A 7777-nucleotide genomic window follows, 5' to 3' on the forward strand; every position below is an offset into this window, starting at 1 on the left:
ATACTCTATACCAGAAAGATGGTCTCCATTTTGAACTCAGTAGGAGCGGCACGGCTAGGTAGACTTCTACACGATAATGTTGCCCTCTTCAGATCAAAAACGCGGCACGTCCAGGAACAGTAACCTTAACGTAAATACCCACAAAGTCAGATCACCAACTGTTCGGAACGGAATTAGAGTCTGCTATGCTAACGCACGTAGTCTACGTAACAAGTTTGAGGATTTAGAATCTCTAATTTACCTAGAAAATTATGACATCATTGGCATCACAGAGTCCTGGATTAACACATCTGACCGTGACTTTCTAGCGGAATACTCACTAACAGGGTACAATATTTTCAGCTGTGAGCGACCACATCGAGCTGGTGGCGGTGTTTTACTATATGTGAAAACTAGTCTCCATCCCCTTGTGCTATCCAAACCCAGTATTACCAACATAGATGCCAGTTATGTTCAGCTAAGTATTAATTCACACAAAATAAATATATGTCTCATCTATCGTCCGCCAGCACAGTCAACTGAGACAGATGAAAAACTTTATGATCAAATTGCGGAAATTTGTTGTCAAGAGGATAGCGTAATTTTTGGAGACTTTAATCTACCGGTAACAAAGTGGGGTGAACCACTGACAGCACACTCAGGACAAGAGCTTTATACGAATCTTCAGGAAAGCGCCCTTTCCCAACACGTAGAATACCCAACGAGAGGAAACAATATCCTAGACATCATCTTGACTACAAATGATAACCTAGTCAACAACGTTGAAATAGGACCTGAGTTTAGTTCCAGTGATCATCGAACTATACAGTTTAATATTACTACTGAAAAAGTAAAAGAAACGGAGAGCAAAGAAAAGGTCCCAGATTATCGTAGAGCTAATTTCAACAGGCTCAGAGCGCTACTTGCAACTGCGGATTGGAATCAAATGTCTGAAACCGATGACATAAATCAAGCATGGGAAATATTCACCGAAAAATTTAATGAAGTGGTAAAGTCATGTGTGCCACTACGTAACAGACGTCCAGCTGGAAATAGTAAACCAAAGTGGTGGTCCAGTGAAATAAAAAGTAACTTAATAGCCAAAAAACAGGCATACCATAAATATAAAGCTACACAAAATAATGATGATAAATTACAATACGATAATCTACGCCGCACATCGAAAAGACTTATTAAACAAAGCAAAAGAGCACTGGAGATCCACATTGCTAATACGTGCAAATCAAATCCTAAAGAATTTTACAGTTACATTAGAAAGAAAAAGGTTATGACTACATCAATAGGTCCTCTAGAAACAAACAATGGCAGACACACTGAAAATGAGGTCGAAATGGCAAACATTCTTAACGATTACTTTGCGTCTGTTTTTACAGTAGAAAACACCACCAGAAACCTACTGTTACCCACAAACCAAGCAAATAGCACAGTCCTTAGTAACTATGCTATCCATAATAATGATATCCTTTCAGCCATAAATAGTACGGACATAAACAAAACCCCTGGCCCCGATAAAATATCACCGAGAATTCTCAAAGAAGCAAAACATGAGTTACTGCTGCCACTCTCTGTCTTATTCAATAAATCACTAAGTACTGGGAAAGTTCCACACGAATGGAAACTAGCAAATGTAACACCAATTTTCAAAAAGGAAATGAGTCGCACCCAGGAAATTACAGACCAATCAGCTTAACATCAGTAGTGTGCAAGTTAATGGAAAAAATCATAAGAGATAAAATAGTTAATTATCTAGAAGAAAATAATATAATTAAAGACTCGCAACATGGATTCAGACATCGTCGTTCATACTTAACTAACTTACTGGACTTCTTCCATGATGTTTACAAATCATACGATGACTCAAGAGCAGTAGATATAATTTACCTCGACTTTCAGAAAGCATTTGACACTGTCCCTCACAAGCGTCTCATGAGAAAAATAGAAGCACATGGAATAAAAGGAAAGACGCTAAAATGGTTACAAGACTGGCTGTCAGACCGAAAACAGCGAGTTGTGATAAACGGAAAGGAATCCAAATGGCGTAATGTGATCAGCGGCGTTCCCCAAGGCTCAGTACTTGGACCGATACTTTTTATTATCTATATAAATGACATTGATGAGGGTCTAAATTGTAAAGTATCCAAATTTGCAGATGATACTAAAATAACCAGTAAAGTCACTTCAAAATTACAGTGGCAGCAGTTACAAAATGACCTTAATACTTTAGCAAGCTGGGCAGAGAAATGGCAAATGAAATTCAACACTGAAAAATGTAAAGTACTTCATATTGGAAGTAACAATGTCCATGCAAATTACAAAATGAACAATATTCAGTTATCAAGTACAGACAGTGAAAAGGATCTTGGTGTGATAATATCAAATGACCTAAAACCAAGCAAGCAGTGTACCGATGCGGTAAAAATTGCAAACAAGCTAGTGGGTTTTATTGGAAGAACTTTCGAGTTTAAATCGGAAAAAGTCATACTTGCCTTGTACAACTCACTAGTGCGCCCCCATCTTGAGTATTGTGTGCAATTCTGGTCTCCGTACTACAGAAAGGACATTGAAAAATTAGAGAAAATTTAGCGAAGAATCACAAAAATGGTACCACGACTTAGAAACAAACCATATGAGGAACGCCTTGAAGAACTTAAATTATTTAGCCTAACGAAGCGCAGGTTAAGAGGGGACCTTATTGAAGTTTTCAAAATCATGAAGGGATATGACAACTTAGACATGAATAAATATTTTGATATAGACCGGTCGAGTCAAACCAGAAGTAATGGCTGCAAAATCATGGGAAAACGATTCCAATCCCACGAAGCAAAATACTTCTTCTTTAACAGAGTTGTAAATATCTGGAACAGATTACCCTCAGATACCGTGAACAGTATCTCAATTGAGACATTCAAAAACAAATTAGACAAGTATTTGCATGAAAATCCTCAGCTGACTCTTTTTCTGTCCGAATAACTTGCTTTTATAGCTACGGTACATGTAAGTTCATGCCCCCTTAGTCTACAAGACACCCCGTAAACAATGTACCCGTACATAGTGTTGCGTCACGATATTATACATTTCCAATTTATTCGGTGCAAACAAAGCAATATAAGCACAGATTAGGATCTGCACAGATAACCCTGAGTTAACGGTCACTACTCTTACTTTCGACCTGTGATGGGCTGTGGATCACTGAGGGTCCCTGTTAGTCAAGTGACCACCATCGGGATTTTTTTAATGTACCAGGGGTCACTGCTTCAGGATGAAACTTGTGTACTGTCCCACATGGGAGAGTTCCTTGTCTCAGTGGAGTGAACGGAGCTATTGCCTGATTGACTGCTGCCTACCTAAAAGCGCCAAGGAAGGTTGCCGCACCACCCCTAAACATCCACTCTGTGCATTGCACATCCACACTGTGCACTGTGCAGTCCCCTTTTATCTGAGACACCCGTCCTATATACTTTTCAGTCTCCCCAGCGCAAAGAAAGCAATATAAGCACAGATTAGGAGCTGCACAGATAACCCTGAGTTAACGGTCACTACTCTTACTTTCGACCTGTGATGGGCTGTGGATCACTGAGGGTCCCTGTTAGTCAAGTGACCACCATCGGGATTTTTTAATGTACCAGGGGTCACTGCTTCAGGATGAAACTTGTGTACTTGTCCCACATGGGAGAGTTCCTTGTCTCAGTGGAGCAAACGGAGCTAGGGCCTGATTGACTGCTGCCTACCTTAAAAGCGCCAGGCAAGGCTGCTGCACCACCCTAAACATCCACACTATGCAGTGTGTAGCTTCCACGTTATGTCCACAGACTTCCCATTAACTCAATGTAACTGGTTTATAATGTCATGCCGTAACTATTATTTTATTTGTTTACTTTCTCTTTCAGGTTACTCTATCGGGTAGCTTATAGATAAAGTATTATAGAATGTGACTTTTCCTTTCCAATGTTTCCTATAAAATTTCCATGTCAGTTTTTCCATGCTGCATGGTGGTTTTTCTCACTTTTTCCTGGAGGGTTTGGTGGTGGGGGGAGCCTTCTTGCTTTCCTATCCTTATCCTTCAACATGTAGAGTTAGATCTTGTAGTCATAGTTTTCTCTAACAAGCAGCCTCGAAAGGACCATAAGGTCTGTTGCTGTTTGCTTTCCTGTGTAATCATTACTGAGCTCTCTCTCTCTCTCTCTCTCTCTCTCGTGTTTACCCTCCCATGTCTCTTGTTATATCCCGCAAAAATCTAATACCTAATGGTGTACTTAACGTGTGCGCTTATGCTACTCATTCTCCTAATTGCTTTACACAGATATAAGGATATTTTGTGTTAATTAACGGTGTATGATTTGTGTTGTTATTATTATTATTATTATTATTATTATTATTATTACTATTATTATTATTATTAATATTATTATTATTAACTAAAATCATTTTCCACTCTTATAATGAGGCCCGCAAGATCCGGAAACACACACACACACACACACACACACACACACACACACACACACACACAACAGCAACAGGCATTCAGGTTGCATACTATTAAGCGCTGAACCATTTACACACACACACACACACACACACACACACACACACACACACACACACACACACACACACACCGCTTTTCGGAGTGTAGAAAATATCGAAGACTTGAATGGCGAATGAATGTGTGGCTCTCTTCACTGGAGGTTTTTTGTGTGTGTGTGTATGTGTGTGTGTGTGAATGGTGCTAAGGGAGAGTATGAGTATGTGTGTGATAATCTTTGTGTGTGTGTGTGTGTGTGTGTGTGTGTGTGTGTGTGTGTGATCCAGTGTAGGCTATATGTGTACTTGTGCCCTTCCTTTATTGATCCTGTATGTACGTATGAGCGCATGAGTGTGTGTGTGTGTGTGCGTGAGGGTACAGTATTTGCGTGTGTGCGTGCAAGGCAGACAGCAGCCGTCTGAATGCCTTAAAGGAGGCCCGTATAAGGAGGGTAGGAAGAACGCCAAGATATTTATAAGGAAACACCAAGACACAATACACACACACCACTCTCCTGTGTGTGTGTGTGTGTGTGTGTGTGTGTGTGTGTGTGTGAAAGTGTGTGGATATGTGCGTGTGTTTCAATGTATTTTTTTATCCTGTGTGCATCCTCGTAGGGTATGTATGTATGTATGTATGTATGTATGTATGTGTATGTTAGAAAGCAGCCCGCATGCTTTCAGAACAGGACCGTCTTACAAGGAAGGGCGGAAGGAAGTGAGGATATTTTGTAAGGTAAAGGCAAGACAAGAGATAAACACAGCTCGCTCTCTCTCTCTCTCTCTCTCTCAGCTGTGAATGTGACAAGGATAGGATGGTGATGATACTTACGAGTCAATGGAAGAAAACATGGGCATAAAATAGCACTGATACTGACAGAGATTGAGAGAGAGAGAGAGAGAGAGAGAGAGAGAGAGAGAGAGAGAGAGAGAGAGAAAGTACCCACACATCCAGTCACTCCTCAACCCTTACGCACACACACACACACACACACACATTCCTCTTATAGCCGCACACTCAGTCACACACACACACACACACACACACACACACACACCAAAATCACACTCCTCTTATAGCCGCATGCTCAGTCACTCCTCACACACACACACACACACACACACACACACACACCAAAATCACACTTCTCTTATACCCGCACGCTCAGTCACTCCACACACACACACACACACACACACACACACACACACACACACACACACACACACACACCAAAATCACACTTCTCTTATAGCCGCACGCTCAGTCACTCCTCACACACACACACACACACACACACACACACACACACACACACACACACACACACACACCAAAATCACACTCCTCTTATAGCCGCACACTCAGTCACTCCTCACACACACACAAACACACACACACACACACACACACACACACACACACACACACACACACACACACACACACACACACACACACACACACACACACACACACCAAAATCAGACTCCTCTTATAGCCGCACACTCAGTCACTCCTCACACACACACAAACACACACACACACACACACACACACACACACACACACACACACACACACACACACACGGAATAAATCACCCCAGAAGACGCGTTACGAACTATTAACTGCAATAATGTAAAGTCCTACGCAGGGAATATTGATGTATAGATTGGAGAATAAATCGCCCCAGAACAGGTGCTAAGAACAATGAATACCGTGCGTACTTACCGTTCGTGATTTGCTCCCCCAGAGGGATGAGGAGGGGCATAAGGACGCTGACGGCCATGATGAGGGTGGCCAAGGATGAGATGAAGTTCAAGGACGAGATGGCGTTCAAGGACGAGATGGCGTTCAAGGACGAGATGGCCCTCAAGGACGAGATAGGCCTCAAGGACGAGATGGGGTTCAAGGACGAGATGGGGTTTAAGGACGAGATGGGGTTCAAGGACGAGATGGGGTTCAAGGACGAGATGGGCTTCAAGGACGAGCTGGGCTTCAAGGACGAGATGGGGCTCAAGGACGAGATGGCCCTCCACGTCTTAGCCCCCTCCACCCCCTCCACCTTGGCCACACCTGTTGAAAAAAAATTAATCAGTTATTATTATTATTATTATTATTATTATTATTCTCGTTATTATTATTATTATTATTATTATTATTATTACTATTATTATTATTATTATTATTATTATTATTATTACTATTATTATTATTATTATCGTTATTATTATTATTATTATTATTATTATTATTATTATTACTATTATTATTATTATTATTATTATTATCATTATTATTATTAGTAGTAGTAGCAGTAGTAGTATCATTATTATTATCGTTATTATTATTATTATTATTATTATTATTATTATTATTATTATTATTATTATTATTATTATTATTACTATTATTTTCTGTTTCCGTGACTTAATTTGGGTCGTGATTTTGATGATGTTGGATTGTCTTCTTCTTCTTCTTCATCATCATCATTTTCGTCTTCCTCCTCCTCCTCTTCTTCTTCTTCTTCTTCTTCCTCCTCCTCCTCCTCGTCTTCCTCCTCCTCCTCCTCTTCTTCTTCTTCCTCCTCCTCCTCCTCCTGACCGTCTTCTGCGCCACACTCAGCCTCCTTAATCACAAGGTCTTCCCAGCCCACTAATCTTAAGTATTTTCTGCCTCTCTCTCTCTCTCTCTCTCTCTCTCTCTCTCTCTCTCTCTCTCTCCATACTTACCTACCTACCTACCTACCTACCTACTTACATGGTTGTGTGCGCTTCCAAATTCAAATATAGAGGCGTATCTACCCATCTATCTATTTATCTATCTATTTATCTATCTATCTATCTACCTATTTGTCTGCCTGTCTGTCTGTATAGCTATCTACTACCTATGTATCTATTTACCTGCCTACCCAGCTACCTACCTACCTATCCAATAATGTCTATCTATACTCGCATGTCTATCTATCTATCCATCTATTTAACAAACTATCTGTCCGTGTATATCTATCAATTACACTACCTATCTATCTATCTATCTATCAATTACTCTATCTATCTATCTATCTATCTCTGCATGCACTAAAGTATACATTGGAGTTAAAAAGGCTGCATCATCATCATCATCATCATCATCATCATCATCATTATTATTATTATTATTATTATTTTTTTTTTTATTATTATTATTATTATTATTATTACTACTACTACTACTATTATTATTATTACTACTACTACTGCCACTACT

This window comes from Coenobita brevimanus, chromosome 44, assembly GCF_032717465.1.
Source record: "Coenobita brevimanus isolate Jiangsu-jjx chromosome 44, ASM3271746v2, whole genome shotgun sequence".
In the NCBI taxonomy this organism is placed as follows: Eukaryota; Metazoa; Arthropoda; class Malacostraca; order Decapoda; family Coenobitidae; genus Coenobita; species Coenobita brevimanus.